This window comes from Eriocheir sinensis, chromosome 2 (genome assembly GCF_024679095.1).
Source record: "Eriocheir sinensis breed Jianghai 21 chromosome 2, ASM2467909v1, whole genome shotgun sequence".
NCBI lineage: Eukaryota > Metazoa > Arthropoda > Malacostraca > Decapoda > Varunidae > Eriocheir > Eriocheir sinensis.
In genome coordinates this window covers 18,937,126-18,961,210 of record NC_066510.1, presented here as the reverse complement: position 1 = coordinate 18,961,210, position 24,085 = coordinate 18,937,126, and the positions used below count along the sequence as shown (strand labels likewise).

At 46.7% G+C, this 24,085-nt stretch overlaps 1 protein-coding gene across 1 annotated transcript in view; it reads right to left on the bottom strand.

Annotated features, from left to right (window-relative positions):
- LOC127000829 (protein Skeletor, isoforms B/C-like) overlaps positions 1-24,085 on the bottom strand; it is a 159,059-nt gene that overhangs the window by 46,930 nt on the left and 88,044 nt on the right. The gene's annotated exons all lie outside the window — the stretch shown is intronic.

The following is a 24,085-nucleotide window of genomic DNA, read 5'->3' as shown; positions in this document are numbered from 1 at the left end:
GTGTGTGTGTGTGTGGCTGAGAGAGAGAGAGAGAGAGAGAGAGAGAGAGAGAGAGAGAGAGAGAGAGAGAGAGAGAGAGAGAGAGAGAGAGAGAGAGAGAGAGAGAGAGAGAGAGAGAGAGAGAGAGAGAGAGAGAGAGAGAGAGAGAGAGAGAGAGAGAGAGAGATGCATGAAGGAGGGGAAAGGTAAAGGGAGAGAGGGAAAGAGAAAGAGAAAAAAAAATGGATCGAGCAGAACATGACAGAGAAATCAATATTCTGTCAACGAGAGTGAAAAGGAGGAAGAAGAAGAAACAGGAGACTCGGCGTTTCATCCACGAGCTGTTTGTCTATCTGTCTGTATAGCTGTGGGGTAGATTAGTGGTTGTTTCCTTGTCTGTCTGTCTTCCTCTTCACTCCACAAGCACTGTCTCGTTTTAGGCAGTGTTAAGTTGCCTTCAAAAAATATTCTCGTTATTCTAAAATTAACACAAGGACAGAACGCCGGCCTACACCAAACATACATACCGTACATACATATATACAGACACAGACAGACAGACAGGCAGAAAAACAAACGAAATAATACATACAAGCGAACATGCATCATCATCACCATCATCATCTCCAGCCATCACTATTATACTGGACGACAAAGGCCTTTCCCAACGTTTTCCACCTCTCCTTCATATCGTCAAGAGAAACGTTTGATGTACTTCCTCGGAGTCATTCTATAAAAAGTCTGCAACACCCAATGCCTATAAAGTTTTCCATGTATAAAACAGTTTGGATAGTACGATATGAATGTCTAATCCGTCTCTGTGTCTGTCTCTGTGTCTGTCTCTGTCTCTGTCTCTGTTTCTGTCTGTTTCTGTCTCTGAGTCTCTCTCTCTCTCTCTCATCACATGTGAAAATATTTTGCTATTGAATATACTCCCGCCAGCCTCGCCGTCGTGGCCCTAATTGGCTCATTAGCGGAACACGCGGAAGCTGCACGGCATTACGGAGATTCAGATACAACCGCAATGGGGGGAGGGAGAGAGAGAGAGAGAGAGAGAGAGAGAGAGAGAGAGAGAGAGAGAGAGAGAGAGAGAGAGAGAGAGAGAGAGAGAGAGAGAGAGAGAGAGAGAGAGAGAGAGAGAGAGAGAGAGAGAGAGAGAGAGAGAGAGAGAGAGAGAGAGAGTTATAAATCTACATTACGGACACTTTTATTCCCAGTAACATCAGGAATAATGAACACAACTATTATTTTCATCATTAACAACAACAACAACAACAACAACAACCCACGCCGCCACCACCACCACCACCACTACAGCCACAACCATTAACAACACCCCTCAGCACCACCACCACCACCACTACAGCCACAACCATTAACAACACCCCTCAGCACCACCACCACCACTACAGCCACAACCATTAACAACACCCCTCAGCACCACCCCCACCACTACAGCCACAACCATTAACAACACCCCTCAGCACCACCACCACCACTACAGCCACAACCATTAACAACACCCCTCAGCACCACCACCACCACCACTACAGCCACAACCATTAACAACCACCACCACCACTACATCAACAAACAATAACAACACCCATCAGCACCACCACCACCACTACAGCCACAACCATTAACAACACCCCTCAGCACCACCACCACCACCACTACAGCCACAACCATTAACAACACCCCTCAGCACCACCACCACCACTACAGCCACAACCATTAACAACACCCCTCAGCACCACCACCACCACTACAGCCACAACCATTAACAACACCCCTCAGCACCACCACCACCACTACAGCCACAACCATTAACAACACCCCTCAGCACCACCACCACCACTACAGCCACAACCATTAACAACACCCCTCAGCACCACCACCACCACTCTCACCACCACCAATAGCAACAACAATAACCTCTAGCAGAACAGCAGCAGCAGGAACAACAACAACAACAACAACCCATCAGCCATCGCCAAACATTTCCTTCATGCCTCGTCCCTGGAGCCAGTAATCCCTAATCCCGCGACATAATCCCCCGCCCACGACAGCCTCATCGGCGCCCGCCCAGCCAGTACACACACTCGGCGGGCGGCGCTGGCGAGGCTCCGGGGCAAGGCTTTCCCGGCACTCACAGGACGCTGCACTTCCCACGCTCGAGTTGGTATAGGGGGAAGGAGGAAGGGGGAACGGGGAAGGGGTAAGAGGAAGGGGAAAGGGGAAACGAGGAATGGGGAAGCGGGAAGGGGGCAGAGGGAAGCAGTGTGCCACCATAACTGGAACAGATTTTATGTCAACACAACTACCACCACCACCACCACCACCACCACTACTACTACTACAACTTCTTCTACTACTACCACCACTGCTGCTAATGAGACGAAGATAAGCACCGAGACCACGATAACAATAATACTGACACTACAACTGCTGATATTTTTTATTTTTTTTATTTCAACTGTTGCTTTTTATATATTCAGATAGATAGATACATAGATATACAGATAAATAGACAGATAGATCAGTTAGAAGTTTTAAATCTACGAGGTTATCAATAATTACTCGCAAAGAAGAAACTCGTTCGGCCGGCAAAGTTTAAAACGTTTCGTGGGCGAGCTTGGAGAGGTTGCCATGGCGACGAGAGGCTCAATACCTGGCAACAAGGGGGAGGGGAAGGGGCGAGGGAGAGGGAGTGTGAAGGGGAGGGGAGTGTACGGGGGAGGGGGTGGGCAGGGTGGGCAGTGCAGCAGAGAGAAAGAGAAGGAGTGTGTAAGGGGGAGTGTACCGAGCATGGAGTGTAGGTTGTAGGGAACAGTACAGGCTAAGTAGGGTGTATTCTGGGTAGCGGAGTGTAAGGCAACCTGGAGTATGTCTGCGGAAAGGTAATGAGGGGAAAAGGGAAAGTGTATGGGGAATGAATAAGGATGGGGAAGAGGAATACAGAAGGGGAATGTACAGAAAGGAGAACGTACGTATAAACAGAAAGTACAGGGCAGGGAAATGGAGAAGCAAGTATAGGAGAAAGGGGAGTTTGCGGAGAAGGAACATAACAGAGGACTAAAATAGGAGGAGAAAAATAGGAGAATAGGAGACTAAGAAGTACAGGGCAGGGAAATGGAAAAGCAAGTATAGGAGAAAGGGGAGTTTGCGGAGAAGGAACATAACAGAGGACTAAAATAGCAGGAGAAAAATAGGAGAATAGGAGACTAAGAAGTACAGGGCAGGGAAATGGAGAAGCAAGTATAGGAGAAAGGGGAGTTTGCGGAGAAGGAACATAACAGGGGACTAAAATAGCAGGAGAAAAATAGGGGTATAGGAGACTACGAAAAAAAATAGGAATGGAAAAGTATAAAGAAGCGGAATACTTGAATAATGAAATGCATGGGGTCAGTTTGTACAGCATGGGAAGGGAGTGACATTAGATGGAGAGAACAAAAAGAGAAAGATATATATGAAGATGTATTGGGAAAGTCTGTAAAGTATGGGAAGGCACGTGAATTAGTAGATGGTTAGAATACATAAAAGGAGAACGTATGAGGAAGGGAGTGAATGGAGTAAGTAGAATTAGAGTTAGTAAAGTATGGGAAGGCAAGTGAATTAGTAGATGGAGAAAGAACAGAGAGGAGGAATATATGAAGAAAGGAATGTATGGGAACAGTTTCTACAGCATTGGCAGGGCAGTAAAATCTATGGGAAAATGGTTAGCAGACGCCTCTTGTATATCGTGACTCGGAGGGACACAACACCATCAGGTTAACGTTTCGGGCGGTCCAGTGACATATTTAACAGGTGTGTCGTGTGTCAGGTGTGAAAGACTGATTTGCATACAAGGGAGTAAAAATGATACGTTGAGAGGGAAAGCTAGGGAAAGAAACAATGAAAAGAGCGAAGATAGGAATGAACAATAGGAAAAAAAAGGTTAAAGAGAAGATGAAGTCCAGAGAATAATATAGAAAAGGTGAGACAGACAGGTGGACAGGTGAGCAGGTAAGTCAGTCAGGTGTGGGTGCATGCGTGAAGCGACGGAACACGCAGCGAAAGTGAAACGGACGGAAAATAAAAAAAATAAAAAAAAGTGAATCACGTGGGGGGAAGAGAAATGAATTGGGATGAATCAACAAGAAAAAAAAAAGGAGGGAGGAAGTTTTACACTGGCGGAGCGTGGGCGAGTGTGTGGCGCTGAGGCGAGATTTTATGTGGAAGCTGGAAAAGTGTGGGAGGAGGAGAGGGGAGGGGATGGGGAGGGGAGCGGGGTAAGGGGGTGTACTAGGAGAGAGAGAGAGAGAGAGAGAGAGAGAGAGAGAGAGAGAGAGAGAGAGAGAGAGAGAGAGAGAGAGAGAGAGAGAGAGAGAGAGAGAGAGAGAGAGAGAGAGAGAGAGCGTGTGTGTGTGTGTGTGTGTGTGTAGTGCGCGGGGGAGGAGGGGACGTGGGAGGGGACAAACATACAGACAGACAGACAGACTGACAGACGGACGGGCTGGCTGGCTTTGGATGTGAAAGGGAGTCTATGGGAGAGTGAGTGTGTGTGTGTGGGGGGGGGGGGGGGGGCGTGTTTGGTGCAGTGCGCGGGGGGACATTCATACACTCACACAGACACACATTCATACAGACAGACAGACAGACAGACGGGCGGGCGGGCGGGCTGGCAGGGGGATGGCGGGCGGCGATAAGGAGGCCGAGTATAATAAAAGTCGACGAAATGAGCGTCTTAGCAAACACGCCAATGTTTGTTAAGCGGCGGTGGGGTTATAATATTTCAATCACGGCCCAGGGGGGGTGAGGGGGACGATGAGGGGCGGGGAGCGAGGGGACGAGGATGGGAGGGGGGCGGGGGAGAGACGATGAGGGGAGAGGGGCGAGAGGGAACGATGAAGGAAAGGGAGTGGGTGAGTGGGAATTGAGGAAGGAGACCACAGGGAAAAATGAAAGTGAGTGGGAAGAAAAGGGAAGCGAGAGGGATGATGAAAGAAGCGACTGGGTGAGTGGGGAAGGGAGAGGGAACAAGAGGAAGCGAGTGGGACGATGAAGGAGAGGGAGTGGGTGAATGGGAACTGAGGAAGGAGACCACAGGGAAGAAAAAGGAGGCGAGAGGGATGATGAAAGAAGCAACTGGGTGAGTGGGGAAGGGAGAGGGACGATGAAGAGAGGGAGTGGATGAGTGGGGGATGGAAGGCGAACATAGGACCGATGAAGGGCAAGGAGGGAGGCAGTAGATGAGTGGAGAGGGAAGGAAAAACATGAGGACGGTGAAGAAAGCGAGTGGGCTGACAAAGGGACGCAGTGGATGAGTGGGAAAGGAAGGGAAAACAAGGGGACGAAGAGGGGAGAGAGTGAAACCATGAAAGAAGCGAGTGAGGCAGTTGTGAAGTGATGGGGGGGAGGGGGGGGGGGACACGAGAGGGATGAAGGGCACTGGGGAGAAGGATGAGACGAGGCAGTGAGGGAGGGCTGAGGAAGGGAAGCTTGGAGTGAGGGAGAAGGGGACAAGAAGCTGAGGATGAGGAGAATGAATGGTGAGGAGGGAGGTTAGAAGGCAAGGGGAGAAATAAGGGGTAGAGAAGTGAGGGGAGGAGGAAGGGGAGAGGGATGTGAGGGTGAGGGGTGCTGTGAGGGGAGGAAGGGTGAAGGAGGGTTAAGGTGAGGGGGTAGTGGGGGGCGATGAGGGGGTGCTGGGGTGAGGGAAGGATGACACACACACACACACACACACACACACACACACACACACACACACACACACACACACACACACACACACACACCTACGCAAATCATATGTTATTAAAAGTGTACAATGCTAAAGAGACGCCATTCTATTGACCAGCATCTTAATTGGGATTCATATTATCTTCATTATATTATCCTTTCTTTTCTAAATCTTGCCTTAGTAGCTTTATCATTATTTTTATTATTATTTTGTAATTTCTTTTCTTTCTTTTCCTTTCTTTTCAATTTGTCATGGCTTTAATTACATTTTTATATTTTCTTTATTATTTCTTGTTTTTCTTGATTTTGTTCTTTTCTTCTTGTTATTTTTATTCTCCGTATGTTAGAAGTGACAATATTTGTAGTATTATATATAGTAGTAGTAGTAGTAGTAGTAGTAGTAGTAGTAGTAGTAGTAGTAATAGTAGTAGTAGTTGTAGTAGTAGTGACAGTAGTAGTAGTGACAGTAGTAGTAGTTGACGTAGTAGTAGTAGACGTAGTAGTAGTAGTAGTAGTAGTAGTAGTAGTAGTAGCAAAAAGTAATGAGTTGTATCTGTAGTATAAATAGCAGTAATAATAGCAAAAAATAAAGTATGGGTAATAGTAGCAGTAATAGTAGTAGCTGTAGTAGTAGTAGCAGCAAGAATAACAACCTGCCTCGGTACTCTCTAACAACGGCAGGAACTATCATCGTCGGAAAGCCAATTTGAGTCCCCCCCTCCCTGCGGTCTGGGGGGGAGGGCGGAGGGGGAGGAGAAGGTGACTCAGTAGCTAGACGAAGGAAGGCTCGATGTTCAATTGTTTGTGACAGGCTCCCGACCCCCTCAGGCAGCCCCCTCACGTCTGTAGCTACTCTCTCTCTCTCTCTCTCAGTCCTCATTTTAGGGTTATAACGCAGGAAAAAATAGAGAGAGAGAGAGAGAGAGAGAGAGAGAGAGAGAGAGAGAGAGAGAGAGAGAGAGAGAGAGAGAGAGAGAGAGAGAGAGAGAGAGAGAGAGAGAGAGAGAGAGAGAGAGAGAGAGAGAGAGAATAATTAGGGGGTAGAAAATAATGCTGACATGCTATTGTAAGTCCTGGACAGTCTTCGAAAAAATAACAACAACAATAACGATGAAGATACTGATGATGATGGCGATGATGGAGGAAGAGGAGGAGGAGGAGGAGGAAAGAGGACGCAATAAAAGGTATGATCCCGGAGTCGTGCTGAAGATGTCACGCTGAGGCTCTTCTTCCTCCTCCTCCTCCTCCTCCTCCTCCTCCTCCTCCTCCTCCTCTTACCATATTCTTCTGGCTTAAGGAAAGTGGTGAAGAAAAAGACGAAGAAAAGATAGAAAGCCCATCTCTTCTCTCTCTCTCTCTTTCCTCCGGGGCACATGGTCAAAGGCGCCTTTTCCGAGATACCTCAATGTGAGAGAGAGAGAGAGAGAGAGAGAGAGAGAGAGAGAGAGAGAGAGAGAGAGAGAGAGAGAGAGAGAGAGAGAGAGAGAGAGAGAGAGAGAGAGAGAGAGAGAGAGAGAGAGAGAGAGAGAGAGAGAGAGAAGGGGGGGAGGGGGTCTAAATAGGAACAAGGATGAAGAGGAGGGAAGGAAGGGGAAGGGAAGAGGAAGGAAAAAAATAAAGAGTGGATGGAGGAAGCAAAGAAAAGACGCGCAGAGAAAGAAGAGGAAGATGGGAAAAGGAGGAAGAGAGAGGGGCGGTAAGTGGAGGTGGAGGAGGAGGAGGAGGAGGAGGAGGAGGAGGAGGAGGAGGAGAGGATATAAAAGTCCCTCCAGCAAGTTACTAATTGGCCAGAAGAATACAGGTGCCCAGAGGCGTCTCCGTACGGCTTGGAGGAGGAGGAGGAGGAGGAGGAGGAGGAGGAGGAGGAGGAAGAGGAGGAGGAGAAGACCACTTGTAGAGGCAAAATGCTCTTCAGGTTTATGTCTCTCATCCCCTCTATTTCCCTCTTCTTTTTTCTCTTCTCTTTCTCTTTCTCCTCCTCCTCCTCCTCCTCCTCCTCCTCCTCCTCCTCCATCTAGACCGCCATATGGTTTTCAGCTTTTTTTTCTTCCTCTCTTCTCCCCGCTTTCATCTTCCTATCTCTCTTTCGTTTCTTTTCCTTTTCATATTTTCTTTTTCTTCTTCTCGTCTTCGTCCTCATCGTACACGTCCTCCTGGTCCTTGTCTTCTTCTTCTTCTTCTTCTTCTTCTTCTTCTTCTTCTTCTTCTTCTTCTTCTTCTTCTTCTTCCTCCTCCTCCTCCTCGGCAATGTCAGGAACACACACCAATGATCAATAGCAGCTGAGCATTCCCAGATTATCTTCCTTATTATCGGTGCTCAAACTAGGCGCACACACACACACACACACACACACACACACACACACACACACACACACACACATACACACACACACACAAAGGACGGAGAACACACTGAATAAGAGCAGAATGTTGACAATGGATTCGTAAGATTTGGGTTTCCTTTGGACCGCTTCGATTTTATATTCTGTTTTATTTTATTTTTTTCTCTCTCTCTTCGTTTCTCTTTGCCTTGTCCTCCTCCTCTTCCTCGTCCTCGTCCTTTATCCAGTACTCCTTTTGCTTATCTTTCTTATCTTCGTCTTCCTCCTCCTTATTCTCGTTCTCTATCTAGTATCTTTATTCCTTCTCCTCTTCCTCCTCGTCCTCCTCCTCCTCTTCCTTATTCTCGTTCTCTATCTAGTTTTCTCATTCCTTCTCCTCCTTCTCCTCCTCCTCCTCTTCCTTATTTTCGTTCTCTATCTAGTATTCTCATTCCTTATCCTCCTCCTCCTCTTCCTTATCCTCGTTCTCTATCTAATACTCCCCTTCCTCCTCCTCCTTATCCTTATCTTCGTCCTCCTCCTTATCCTTTTTATCATTTTCTCTTCACTTCCTCCATGGCTTGATTTCCTATTACACAGTTTTCTTTTTCTCCTTCTTTTTATTTCTCTCTATTTTCTCTTCCTTTCCTTCCATGCTTACCCTCGTAATGCACTGATCTCTTTCTTTGCTTTTGTTTCTCTTTTTCTCTTCCGTTACTTCCTCCTCCTCCTCCTCTTTCCTTCACCCCCCATCCCCTTTCTCATCCCTCTAATCCGTTCCTTCCCTTCCTCTCTTCGTCCGTTCATCCTTTCCTTTCTTGACCCTTCATCCCGTCTTTCTTTTCCCTTCCCCTCCCTTCCATCTCTCCATTTCCTCCATCTATTCCTTCCCTTCCCATCCTCGCCCCTTCATTCTTCCCCATCCCACCCTCTCTTCTTCTCCTCTAACTCTCCTTCCTCACCTCTCGTACATAATCGTTCCTCCAGTTCGAACCCTCCCATACTCTCCGCCACGAGGCAAAGTGCAATCTGTGGGCTACAAGTTTGCAATTAAGAGTTAAGCCGAGCATCGTTGCCATAGTGACCTCTTACGGGAATGAGTGAAGGCTGCCGCGGAAGAGGGGGAGGAAGGGAAGGGAGGGAGGGTTGGAGGGGATGGGAAGGGAATGGAGGGGAGGGATAGTAGAGATAGGAGAGGAAGAAATGAGAAGGGGGAAGAAGGGAAGGGAGGGTCGGAGGGGCTGGGAATGGAATGGATGGATGAGAGAGGAAAGGAGGGGAGGGATAGTAGAGGAAGAAATGAGAGGTATGGAGGAGAGAGGGAGGAAGAGGAGGGATGGGTGTGACAGGAAAGGAAGGGATGAGAGGGGTGAAGGGACGAAGAGAGGGATGAGTGGGGAAGGGAATGAGAGGGTCGGAGTGGAGAGGGAAGAATGGGAGGGAGGAAGGGGTGAGGAAGGAAAGGAAGATAATATAATGAGCAGAAGCGGAAAAGAAGGGCGGGTTGAAAATAGGAAGAGATGAGAGGGCTAAATAGGTGAGGAGGGAGAGGGAGGGATGAAGAAGAAGGAAGGGGTGAGCATGGGAAGGAAAGGAACAGATGAAGGGAATGGAGGGATGGAAGGAAGAGGAAGGGAAAAGAAGGATGCGATGAAGGGTCAAGAAAGGGAAGGGAAGGATAAACGGGCGAGGAGAGGAGAGAAGGAAAGGATTAAAAAGATGAGAAAGGGGATGGGGAATGAAGGAAAGAGAAAATGAAGGGAAAAATTAAGGGATGAAGGGGTGAGGAGAGGAAGGGAAGGAAAGGATCTGAGGGATAAGAAAGGAGACGGGGGGTGAAGGAAAGAGAAAATGAAGGGAAAAATTAAGGGATGAAGGGGTGAGGAAGGGAAGAGATGGGAAGGGATGAAGGGTAGAGGATCGAAAGGGAAGAAAGTGCGAGAAAGGAAGGGCAGTTTGAGGGTCTAGGAGAGGAGTAAAAAAATAAAAAAAGAAGGGAAGAAGAAGCTACGAAGGGAAGGGAGCTGGATCTACGTCGAACTTATGATGGAACAAGGTAGAGAGACGAAGATGAGGGAGAGATAAAAAAAAAGTATCCTGCGCAAAAGAGAGAAAAAAAAAAGTATGCTACAGATGGCTAGCGGTCAGATTGGTTCCGGGGAATTAAAAAAAGGATGAGAGTCGACCTTCTTTTCTTCCTACACGCCAAGGCAGGTAGAGTTCCTTGCACTGGGACGCGGGGAGGAGGAGGAGGAGGATGAGGATGAGGATGAGGATATAATTAGTATGATCCTGTGAAGTGTGTGACAGTTTATATTTCTTGTACAGTTTTCTTTTTACGACGATGATTTTCTGCAGGTAATTAGTCATCCACAACGTCTTTTGATTCTCTGTCCTTCGTGGCTTGAGTGGGATGAATTTATTTAGGAGGAGAAGGAGGAGGAGGAGGGGGGGGGGACAGGAAGAGGAAGAAGAGGCGGATGAGGAAATCTTGAGAGGATGAGACGCAGAAAAGGAAGGAGAAAAAAAACTTGGGCGACGCAAAATGCTAAGAAAGTTTGAGATGGAATATGCGAGATTCGTCTTCCTCTATTCAAAGAAAATGTGTCGGCAAGCACACTACAACCATACCTGCAGACACACCTGCGACACACACTCACATCTGCACACATAGACATACACATACATACGTACCTATATATAATACATGGATACATACATATAGATACTTTTTTTTTACGAATAATTAGTATTTCTTCGCAATACTTGTTTCCTACTCTCTAAGAACTAAAAAACATTTCATATTATCAGATTTAAAAATCGTGCTGACTTTAAAAATCCTGCTGACAGTATTTTATTCTTATGCTCTGAGCCCCAACGTCTTGCTTCGAGTTACGATAGTTCCGTACACACACACACACACACACACACACACACACACACACACACACACACACACACACACATAGTTTTGGTAGCTATTATGCGTTACCCTTGGTCGATTTGGATTGCGCCACCAACTTTCTGATTCCGTATACCTTATTTGCACCATGTTTTTAGGTATCCTGCAAGCTACCAGAACCCAGACTCTTCAGTTTCAGCAATCTAACACTCGAATTTGGTCCCTTCTCCTCGTCATGTTCCCTCGCTCGAGCCGGCGCATGCACGGGGCCGGTAAGGTCTTCTCAGACACCAGCTCCAAAACTTTCTGCGAGCCATCTATCTCACACGCCCTCCCCCCCACTCGCCTACACCCAGGGCATGAGGTCCATCCCATTAAGGAGTCTGAGGAGAGGCTACAACTTCATCCTCACCACCTCGACCTTCTAAGACGTTCTCGGGTTGGCGCTGAGCCTCGCCACCCCGGGTACATCAGGACGCCGTCACCACCGTACAAATGCCCCCTCCCCTTTCTCCCCTCCCCCCCCCCCCCGTGATAAACAGCACAAGCAATACGTACACAATTTCGTTATGCTGCAGCGCCATTAGGTTTTCAATTCGTAAACAAACTCATTAACACTGATCTCGCTTGTTTTATCTTGTGGAGTAGTTCATTCATTCTCTATTTGTATCTATGTATCCATCTATCTATCTATCTATCTACCTATCTATCTATCATGTCTATGCGTCACTCTTAAGATCGTGAAATCCAACTATTCAAAGGGTGACGCAAGCAGCTGTTCCCCTCCTCCCTCTCCCTCTCTCTCTCTCTCTCTCTCTCTCTCTCTCTCTCTCTCTCTCTCTCTCTCTAATGATAAACTTCTACAGCCGCAGAAGGAGCTCGGAGGCAGACTGAAGGAGAACCATAATGCGTCCTGCCGATGTCGCCAATGTTTCTTTCAGGAGTTAGTGGGTCTTGGGAGGCGGACGAACCATGGAAGAGGAGGAGGAGGAGGAGGAGGAGGAGGAGAACGAGGAAGTGCCGGTGGTGGTGTTGTGGGTGGAGGAACAAATGGGAGATAAAATAATAGATAAAGAAGACCGAGGAAATGGAGCGGAAGAAGATGAAAGCGACAAAAAATGACAAAAAATAGAAGAAGAAAATGATGATGATGATAATGATGATGATAACGAATGTGGGGACAGGAAGTAAAGAGAAGTTCGGAAAAATTAATAAATGTGGGACAATTTGCACGAGGAAGAAGTGAATGAGGAGGAAGAGGAAGAAAAAGAGGAAGAGGAAGAGAAAAACATAAATTACAATACAGAAGGAAGAGGAAGCCAGAAAAATCAAGACAGAATAAGAACAAGGACAAAAGGAACGAGGAAGAGACGAAGAGGAGAAGAAGAAGAAGAAGAAGGAAGAGGAAATGGAGAAAGAAGAAGTATTAAAAACAAGAGGAAGATGAGCGAGGAAAAGAAGATTAAAAAACCCGAAAGGAAGGAAACTGCTCGCATCGCTGCAACACGGAAATAAGACTTACAGAAACGACCTAGAAAAACACGATTGCTTCTGGATGCGTGTGCGTGTGTGTGTGTGTGTGTGTGTGTGTGTGTGTGTGTGTGTGTGTGTGTGTGTGTGTGTGTGTGTGTGTGTGTGTGTGTGTGTGTCCAAGTCGCCTGTGATGCCCAGGCGGTGTCTCGTTGCCATGGAAACTCTCAAGATGTTCCCGGAGCAGAGACGAGGATGCTGGGCGGTGAGGCTGGGGGAGAGGGGGAAGAGGGGAAAGGAGAAGGGGGGGGGGGGGGGGCTTGTGTACCTTGACGGATGGGAAGAGCAGAGGGAGGCACATGGAGGGGAGGGCAAAGAGTGCGAGAATGGGTGGGGGAGAGAAAAGAGGAGGGGAGGACAGACAAAGAAAGGGAGGCTATCTGATGAGGGTTGGTGACATTACAAAGGAATCGCTGACCATTAGCAGAGGTGGATCATCCCCCTTCTGTCTATCTGTTTCCCTCTCTCTGTCTTTTCCTTTTCCTCTCTCTCATCCCCCATAATCAGACGAACATCAACCCCCTTCTGTATGTGTTCCCCTCTGTCCCATTATCTCTCTTTCACCTCTACCTATCTATCTATCTATCTATCAATATTTCTATGCGTCACTCCTAAGATGGTGAAAACCCAACTATTCAAAGGGTGACATATATAATCAGACGAACATCATCCCCTTTTTGTATGTGTCTCCCTCTGTCCCATTCTCTCTCTTTCACCTCTACCTACCTATCTATCTATCTATCAATACTTCTATGCGTCACTCTTAAGATCGTGAAAACCCAACTACTCAAAGGGTGACAAATATAATCAATCATCCCCCTTCTGTATATGTCTCCCTCTGTCCCATTCTCTCTCTTTCACCTCTACCTACCTATCTATCTATCTATCAATACTTCTATGCGTCACTCTTAAGATCGTGAAAACCCAACTATTCAAAGGGTGACATAAATAATCAGACGAGCATCCCCTTCTGTATATGTCTCCCTCTGTCCCCTTCTCTCTCTTACGCCTCTACCTACCTATCTATCTATCTATCAATACTTCTATGCGTCGCTCTTAGGTCGGTATTATAAGACACTTTCGTTTCTCACATAAGCTATTTCTTAAGGTCAAAAAGGGGATCGATCGGGGTCTAATGTTTATTATTTTAGGTTCATGGTACAGAAAAAGGATCAAACTACCACCAGGGCCATACAAATACTCCTGGAAATGACCCAAACTCCTACGGAAGCCTTGTCAAATATGCGAGCTCGGGCGCCGAAATGTTTAGTAATACGACCCTATATATCGTGAAAACCCAAATATTCAAAGGGTGACGCAAAGTTTGACTCTCTTCAGACATCGTTCAGTGACATCAGGCGAGACGCTTCCCCGTTTGAGTTAAAGGGAGTCTGTAGAATACGCTGAACAGAAGTTTTAGATTTGGTTATGATTTTTCTTTGATATGAAAAACTATATTACAGCGAGTCATGATTATTTTAGGACTGCCATTATAGGAAACCGGTCTGATCAGAAACGTTAGAATGAATGAGCCTGCTTGCGATAAGATTAATGATAACAACAATGATATAATAATGACACCAAAAGTAATAAAAATAATGGCAGAGGCACCGATTCAGCATCTTCGTTGATTAGAAACTTAATTTAATGCTCGTTCACACACACACACACACACACACACACACACACACACACACACACACACACATTTACACACCGACACAGATAGAAAGACCTACAAACTCCGCCTAACATTCTCACCACCTCCCATCCACTCATTCATCCATTAATCCTTTCACATACTCATCCATTCAACCACACGTAACTACAGCCAGCTATCACTCCCTTCCTCCATCCATCGATCAATCCACTCCTGCATTCATCCCGCCATCCCTCTCCCCATCCTTCCGTCCAGACACACACACGGCGACGAGATCAATTCCTCGGTACAAGTCAGCGAAAACACACGACTCCAGCACCACACCAGCCTCTCCTCACTGCCTCTCCGCGTCTCCAGTGTTTTAGCGGCATCTCCACCAATCTCTCTCATCACTTAGCGGCCCCTCGACGTGCCCGCACTCTCCCCTTTCCCTCCCTTCCGCTTCCTCCATCACCCTCGACCCCTCCCCCTCCTCGGCAGCATCAACACGGGGCCTCCATTTGTCAGGGTGCCATAACCTGATCGCTGTGTCGTGAGCTTCTTGACGAGACCCGAGGGACCCCTGCCGACTGCCTACCCCTCCCCGCTCAGGTAAGAGGCCATACGCATTCTCCCTTTCTTTCTCTCTCTCTCTCTCTCTCTCTCTCTCTCCTTCATTGTTTGCCCTCCTATTCCTCTGTTCTCTCCTTATTCTCCTCCTCCTCTCTGTTTTTCCTTCTTACTCTTCCTTTTCTTCCTTGCTTACCATCCTCCTGCACACTATCATCGTCTCTGTTTTTTTCTCTCTTTTCCTTTCCTTCCATACTTCCTAATGCACTGTTCTGTCTTTGTTTACCTTTGTTTTTCTCTTTATCTTCCTTTCCTTTTATGTTTCCGTTCCCACTATCTTCTCTTTCTAGTCTCTGTTTCTTCCCTTTCCATTACTTCCATGCTTTGAATTTCTATTGACTTCTTTTCGTGTTCATTATTCTTACACAAAGCCTACACTTTCTATTCAAAGCGAAGGAAAATATTATACTTTTAGGAGTTTTAAAGAGTCTGGTAACAGGTATCAGGACACCTCTCCTCCCGAAATTGACCTCTCTTTCGGCCACCTCTCTTTTTAGGAGCAGCGAGCAGCGGGCTTTTTTTTTATTAGTTTCCTTTTTTGTGTGCCATTGAGCTGTCTCCTTTGTTGTAAAAAAAAACAACAACAACGATACCACACACATGAAAGGCAAATATCGGTCAACCTCCCTCCTGTTTTGCGCGCTGGGGAAAGAACGAGCAATCTGATATCGCCGTGAGCAAAAACATCGAGAGTTACAACAAATCAAGGTCATCAGAAGGTGCAATGACCCGCCTCGGACGTTGAGCTTCTGCTTCTGCCTTCCCTCCGTCAGCAAGTGGACGACAACATTCTTTCATACTCTGACAACTCCCAGGCATTTTTTCTTCTCTCTCTCTTTCCTTTTCCTTCTCTCTCCCTCTCCTTCCCTCTCCATCTCTTCATTCTCTTCTTTCATTCTTCCCTCTTGCTCTCCCTATCTTTTCCTTTTTCTTCTCCTTTTTCTACCCTCTTCCTCTCTATCCTTTCTTCTATTTTTCCTCTCTCCCTTGACCCTCTTCCTCTCCTTCTCCTTTCCTCTCTCCGTCGCTCACCATCTCTTCATTCTCTTCTTTCGTCTATCCCTCTTCCTCTCTGTATCCTTTTCTTTTTCTTCCCTCTTCTTCTCTTGCCTTTTCTTCTTTTCCTAACTCCTTCAACCCGCTCCATCCTTCCTTCTACGTTACTCCTTCCCTCACGCCTCTCTCCATCCACACGGTCATGCCACACTGCCTTACTTAACTCGCCTCTAAATACCGTAATGCTACACTGTCTTACCTAACTCGCTTTGAAATCCGTCTCGGTATTCCTTTCGTGACGATGAGACAGCCTCGGCCCAGACATTATGGCGCCAAGTTTAACCTCCCCCTTCCTATCTTCCCTTTGCCAGCCCAGCCCCAGAAAGAACAGTATGGCACCAAGTATAATCCCCCGCCTGTCAGGTCTCGATAGGCTACATAAATAGGTGGTATTAAGCTTGTTAAAAGGCATGAGTAAGATTCAAAGCGAAAAAATAGCCTTGGCAAATATATCGCTGTCTGCATGAATCCTCCGAGATCAGAATGAGCTCCGGCCAGTGTAGTTAGCCACAGTATACCAGTGAGAACACTCTCCGAGCGCCTGGAGCATCAGTGACTGTGAGCAGCTCAGAAGCCCCGCCACAAGTTGCTCCGGGAGATAGATATACACATATACTCACACACCGCCGGGCTGGGGGCGGCGAGGAGGGTACCGGCGGCCTAATACGTTATCAGATTCATACTCGAGCTTTGATGACACACGAGCCGGATAAAACATCAAAACCAAAAGGTAGAAACAGTGGTCGGGCGCCGCGGCGGACCAAGACGCCCGTGTCCCCGCGCCGCGGCGCCGCCCCTCAGCGGCATCACCGTAGGGATGAATATTAATTTGGCTCCGAAGGTGAGGGATGCGCCCGTGTGTGCACGGCGCCCCCGAGTCCCCCTCCCGCCGCCGAGCCTCCTCCCGCTCCTCCCTCGAGAGTTTTATATCCCCTCGCATCTCCAACTGATTGGATCAATGGTTTGCGAAGCCCCGGCCAGTAACCGCCCGACGCAGCGTAAATTGACAGAAAAAAAAACATACACACACACGGTACACAGTTGGCAAAGTCCTTGTGGTGAGTGTGGTGGTGTGGTCGTCTGCCAGCGCGGCGGACAGCGATGACGACGACGACGAATGATGCGGACCTCGAGGACCCGCTGAGCAGAGATCAATGCGGAATATATGTATATTATCCTGACGGCCGGAAAGCCTCGAGTGTTTGTGTCCACGCGACAGATGGTAGCAACAGGCTGAGGGGGAGAGAGGAGGAGGAGGAGGAGGAGGAGGAGAAAAGAGGAGGGAAATCTTTCTCAGCGCAGGGCAAGGATATACGATTCCTTGAAAAGAGTATTAAGAGGCAAGATTACGGACAAAGAAAAGGGAAGGAAAGGAAAATGCTGTTGTGGGGGAGAAAGATTCGATCAAAAAGATGAATAACAGAAAAATACAGAGCTACTTAGAATTTCTGCAAAATGTGAACAATAACAGGAAAAAAACAAAAAAATGGATAATGTACGCAGACGAATAAAAAAAAAGACAAATACTAAAGGAAACACTATAATGCTTAACCTTTCTCCGCCTCAACAACACCCCAAGACAATGATAACAAAACAAAATAAAAAAACTAAGATAACAATAACACAGCGACCCAAAACCTCAACCAAACCTCTTCTACACATGCCGTCACGCGGACTACTGACAACAGATCCTCAGGTCCGTACTTTTAAATGCACCGGGCTGGCATTTCGACGCTCATTAAGGCCACGGGGAAGATTAACCGGGTTCCCATGCGTTATTTCTTTCCAATTTACGGTGCAGAAGTCATGCACAACTATCACTGGGATCACGGAACAGTCCATGCAACTCCCTCCCAGCGGGCCTTTTTTTATTATTCTTTCCTTTTTTTGTGCATGCCCTTGAGCTGTCTCCTTTGTTGTAAAAAAAAAAAAAAAAAAAACTTCTACGGCAGGCATTTTAAACAGGTGTACTAAGGTTGGTAATCTCAGACGCTTCGGCCCTTCAACTCGACTATTTCCGAAGGTCAAAAAAGGAGAGCAGTCGAGTTGTAATGGATGTTCTTTAAGATTCATGGTACAGAGGAAGGGTCAAGCTATCACCAGGGCCATGAAACTACACCTGGAAATGCCCAACAATCCTACGAAAGCCTGTGAATTTGGGCGCCGACATGGTTAAGACTACGAAATCGCTCAGTTTTTAGTGCATCCTCCTCCCTTCTCCCTCCACGCCCTCCTCCTGCTCCTCCTCCTCCTTCACCCTCACGTTCCCTCCGCCCCCTCCCTCTCCCCCTCCCACCCCGCCTCCCTTACGTCCCGCCGCACCCTCCTCAATCACGGTGTCCGATTCCACATTCAGGCATTCATTCGCTCGAAATAAATGTCTCAATTTGAGTTATTACATTTTTTGCAGCTGTGAATTGCGCGGGGAGGCGAGGCGAGGAGGGAGGAGGAGGGGAGGGGAGGGAGGGAGGAGAGAGAGAGAGAGAGAGAGAGAGAGAGAGAGAGAGAGAGAGAGAGAGAGAGAGAGAGAGAGAGAGAGAGAGAGAGAGAGAGAGAGAGAGAGAGAGAGAGAGAGAGAGAGAGAGAATGATGCAATAAAAACTAAAACTGATGAACTACAAAAAAAAAAAAAGAGAGAAAAATGCAAAGCTGAATTAATAAGAAAATGACTTCGAAATATACTAAGAGAAGGAGAAGGAGGAAGAGGAGGAGGAGGAGGAAGAAGAAAATGAGAAGGAAGAGGAGGAGGAGGAGGAGGAGGAGAGGGTAGCCGTCGCGAGCACACCACTTCATTTCAGGAGGAAGATGGTCACTTGGTGGGCTAATGAGAGGAGGAGGGAGGGAAGGAGGGGAGGGGAGGAGGGAGCAAGAGGAGAGGAGGAGGGAGCAAGAGGAGAGGATAAGAGGGACGGAAGGCGGGAGAGAGGAACAGAGGGAATAAAGGGCAGATAAGGACCGTGTGTGTGTGTGTGTGTAAGAGAGAGAGAGAGAGAGAGAGAGAGAGAGAGAGAGAGAGAGAGAGAGAGAGAGAGAGAGAGAGAGAAACGCTGACCCTGCTGGACAACTCAGGAGGCGGGGCGGGCACTCCTAAACGCCGTGACCAAGGACCCCCAAAAACTTGACTCTTTGGCCGTGACCCCCCGACACGCGCCTTCTCCCTCGGCCGCGGGTTTCAAAGCTAACATGGATTGCCTTTCCCCTTTCCAGATGGTATGTTTACTGTAAGCGGCTTTGCACCAAACAGACCATAGCCGAATTATTGAACATAGAGATTTAACACAACACAGTCTGACACGCCACACACTTCCCTGCTGCCGTCCTTCTCCCTTTTAACCTTTCCCTCCCTCAACGCCAGCTTTCACGCGTCTTCCATTCTTCATTAATACATACACGCACGCGGCAGACGGTTAGAGCCCCCCCCCCCCACACACACACACAAAAAAAAGAATAGACTGTAGACGTATAATTGGAACAAATTAGAGAGAGACAGACAAGACACATACATCGAGGTAGACAGACAAGCACAGACATCGAGACAGGCAGACATACAGACAGCCAAACGCACAGACCAACACACAGACGTACATACAGACAGACAGACAGACATAGGGGGAACGGTAATAGTCGTCTCTTTATTGGTTGTGTAATATGAGATACGATTGGTCTTCAGTGGTTTGAGGGGACTTTCTCTCTCTCTCTCTCTCTCTCTCTCTCTCTCTCTCTCTCAACAGCTCAATATTAAATCGTTTACATTTACAAGAAGAACAGAGAGAGAGAGAGAGAGAGAGAGAGAGAGAGAGAGAGACGAGGGGGGGGGGGGGGGGTCGATAGATGAGGGGGAGGTAAAACGCCTGTCACCTTTACCATCGTCCTCCACCAATCACTATTTTCCCTCCTCCTCCTCCTCCTCCTCCTCCTCCTCCTCCTCCTCCTCTTCCTCCCTCTCAGCTTCCTCTCTTCTATTTACATTCTTTTCTTTTCGTTATTTTTTTTTATATATGACTGGCACTACGATCTTCAATGCATATGCCTACGCTCTCTCTCTCTCTCTCTCTCTCTCTCTCTCTCTCTCTCTCTCTCTCTCTCTCTCTCTCTCTCTCTCTCTCTCTCTCTCTCTCTCTCTCTCTCTCTCTCTCTCTCTCTCCCATCTATGTACTACTCTTCTAAGCAACACACAAACACCGTACTCACTTCACTACGAGTCTAGAACGTGTATCTGAGGCCGCGATCCGAGTGACAAACAGGTGATTAAACTGAGAGCGAGGCAGAAATGACTTAATTGCACCAAGTGATCTGGACTTTAGCTACGAGGTCGTTAGGGAGTATTAGAATAAGTCCCCACCTTCTGTATCACTCTACCAAATCCTTTCTCGTAACTAATTTATGAATCAAGACGTGAATTCCTGCTCCCAAATTTTGTTGTGTGGCCATGGCTAAGGACTTCACGTGTTGCAGTTTGATCATTTCGTGTATTTTAAGAATATAACCTGGATACCTTTTTTTTCATCTATGTTGCTCCCAAATTTTGTTGTGTGACCATGGCAGGAATTCACGTGTCGTTGTTTGATAATATCGTTAACTTAAAGAATATATACGTTAGACGGCTTTTTTATGCATAGTACCTTATTTATGCTTCTAAATTCTCCTATATTCCTTAATCTTCTTATCTTCTTCTCCCCCACGATTGGCTTTAATATCTTCTTTCTCTCCTCGTACCTTCCTTAACCTCCCTCCTCACTCTCCTTCCTCACTTCAACTCCCTCACGCTTCTCCTGCCTTCCCAATCTCTCCCCCTTTCACTCTCCTTCACTCTCCTTCCTCACCTCCCTCCCTCCAGCTTTCCCTTCTCCTCTCCCTTCCCTCCGCCAAATCTCAGACCTCCATTAGCGAAGAGAAGCCAACTCTCCTTTCTTTTAATTGACAAGTCCGGGGTTTACCTTAGCGATGGGTGAGTGGAAGGGATGAAGGCTGGATGGAGGGGGATGGAGGCTGGAGGCTGGAGGGATGGGGATGAGGGCGGCACGGAGATGAGGAGGGGAAGGAAGGGTTGGATGCTGGGAGTTACTGAAGGGTTACAAAGGCGGGTTATGCGTGGTTGTTGGTGGTTATAGTGGTAGAAGAGGTAATGGTGGTGGTAGTGATATGGTGAGCGTGTTGGTGGTAGTGGTGGTTGAGATTATGGTGGTAGTGATGACAGAGGTGGTGATGGTGGTGGTATTTATGGTGGCAGTGATAGAAGTGGTTATAGTGGTGGTGGTGGTGGTGGTGGCGAATATTACGAACACAAGAAAATTTACAAGGACCGATCACAATAAAAACAAACACTGAAACTTTTACGCAACACAAAAACAAAACAAAAAACAAAAAAAACTTAAGAGTCATCACTATATTTTTTACATCAAAGGAAGCAGCTCAAGGGCAAGCAAACAAACAAAAATAAGTGAGAGAAAAAAAAAGGCCACTAATCGCTGTCCCTGTAGAAAAGTGTGTATGGATGAGTGTTGAGTCCAAACGCATTCAAACACACACACAAAAAAACACCCACCAGTCTTTGTCTTAATTTCGAATAAAGGAACAAAGAAAAAGGAGAGCGAGAAAGTGGCATGCAGGAGACAGAAAAAAAGTAAGATGCAGGAGACAGAAAAAAATTACAATGCAGTAGTAAAAAAGTAAAAAGGAGTAAAAAATAAAAAAAGGAGTAAAAAGTAATAAAAAGGAGTAGAAAAGTAACAAACGGAGTAAAAATGTAAAAAAAAGGAGTAGAAAAGTAAAAAAACGGAGTAAAAATGTAAAAAAAAGGTGTACAAGAGTTAAATATGGAGTACAAATGTAAAAAAAGGAGTAGAAAAGTAAAAAATGAAGTAAAAATGCAAAAAAAGGAGTAGTAAAGTAAAAAATGGAGTAAAAATGAAGAAAAGGAGTAGTAAAGTAAAAAAAATGGAGTAAAAATGTAAACAAGGAGTAGAAAAGTAAAATAATGGAGTAAAAATGTAAAAAAAAAAAAAAAGGATTTGAACAGTATAAATAGGAGTAAAAAATTAAAAAAGGAGTAAAAAAGTAAAAATAAGGAGTAAAAGAAATAGAATGCAGGAGAGACAAACAGATTCATCAAGGCAACCCGATCGGCCCTCCGCCCCCACACACTCAGATGAGCAACCTAATCACCGATCGATACTTCAAGAATTACAAAGCCCAATCAGCATCTTTCAAGGGCTTATGCATCGATCTCACACACACACACACACACACACACACACACACACACACACACACACGCACACGCACACACACACACACACGCACACAGGCATAGTTTTCTTTTCTTTTTCCTTCTTTTACTTTTTCTTTTTTCTATTCTTATATTTTCTTTTCTATTTTCCTTCCTTTCTTTTTCTTACGTTCTCTCTTTCTGCATTTCTCTTTCGTCCGCTCTCTCTCTCTCTCTCTCTCTCTCTCTCTCTCTCTCTCTCTCTCTCTCTCTCTCTCTCTCTCTCTCTCTCTCTCTCTCTCTCTCCTAGTACACCTGTATCCTATTGACACATTACCTCACTGCATGAAGTTTTAATCGAGTCATCAATCACCTGTGTGGGTTTTAATTGGCCAAACACCTTCCTGTGCCGCCCTTTAATCACCCAATTACCTGCCCATATAAGCCTCTAAAGGACCCTCCACCACATCCTTGCATCGTGATTGGCTCGCAGGACACGTCGCCTTACAGGACAACCAATCTTTTTTTTTTTTTTTTTTTTTTTTGCATGTCTTTTTTTTTGTAGCATGAAGAGGTATGGAGGAGGTGGAGGAGGTGGTGGTGGTGTTAGTGTTGATGGTAATGTGTTTGTCTGCCTGTCTGTATATCTGTGTATCAGTGTGTATATCTGTTTTCATGTGTTTGTGTATGTTGTTTTAATTTTGGGACCACGGCTGTTTCTTTTTCTAGTGATTCTGTCTTCTGTCGCTCATATCTTTACTCTCTCTCTCTCTCTCTCTCTCTCTCTCTCTCTCTCTCTCTCTCTCTCTCTCTCTCTCTCTCTCTCTCACACGCCATCATTTGCCTCATCACTCGTCTTTTTACCCACTAACAGTCTAATCCCTGCACCGTGTAATCCCTCAAGTAGGAACCACCGCCCTCCTTCCCCCCCTTCCCCTTCATCCTCCCCACCACTCCCAACCTCCCTTCCTTCCCTCCTTCCTTCCCTCCCCAGCCGCCAGCACGAGTTAATCCCTCAAATACCCCGCCTGAAACCAATTACATCACGCTAATCCCGAAGACCCACACCGCCCGGCACGATGGTCTGTTAAGTGAGGAGCGGGAGCGGGAGAGCCGGGACAAAAAGGGAGGAAAACAGAGGGAGCATTGTCCGGATTTAATCGCCAGTGTTATGAGAGAAAGGGGAGGGAGAGTACTTTACCTCATCTGTCTGTCTGTCTGTCTCGTTTAATTTCCCTCTAACAAGTACCCTTCACCTACCTACGTCCCCTCCCTCTCTCATTCCCCTTTTTCTTCCCTTCCTCCTTCATTCTAACTTTCAATCTCGTTCTCCTTCCGACTTTACCTCGTCTGTCTGTCTTTCTGTCTCTCTCGTTTAGTTTCCCTCTGACAAGTACCCCTTACCTTCCTACGTTCCCTCCCTCTCTCCTTCCTTCCTTTCTTTCCTCCCTCCTTCATACCAACTTTCAATCTCGTTCTCCTTCCGTCCTTCCCACCATCTCCCTCCTTCTATCCTTCACATTTCTCTTTCATTCCATTCTTCCCTCATTTTCACCCTTTTACCCTTTCCTCCTTCCTTCATGCCCTCCTTTTACTTTTCCCTTCCTCTCTCTCTCCTTTCTTTCACCCTTCCCTTCGTCCTTCACTCCTTCCTTCCTTTCCTTTCTTCGTCTATCCTTTCTTCTATTACTCACTCCATCCACCCTTCCCTTCCTCTCTCACTATCTCCTTCCACTCCACCTCTCTCTCCTTCGCTCCTCACATCTTTCCCTCTCTCCCTTCCTCCCTCCCTCCCTCGCAGTAATGGTGAGCCGAGATGAAGTTCTACGGATTCAAGCAGTACGTAATCTAATGATGGGGTGGTGGGGAGCAAGGAGGGGCAGGGACAAGGGGAATGGATAGGAGGGGAATGGGGAGAAGGAAGGGAAGGATGAGCGTATGAAGAGGGGGGTATGATAAAGTGAGAGAGGATGGAGAGGATGGAGAGGAATAAAGTGAAAGGGGTCGGGTAACTCTGCGTAATCTTAATAATGTAATTTTACTCTTTACGATCTAATTTTATCTCCGTTTCTTTGTTTTTGTTTGTTTTC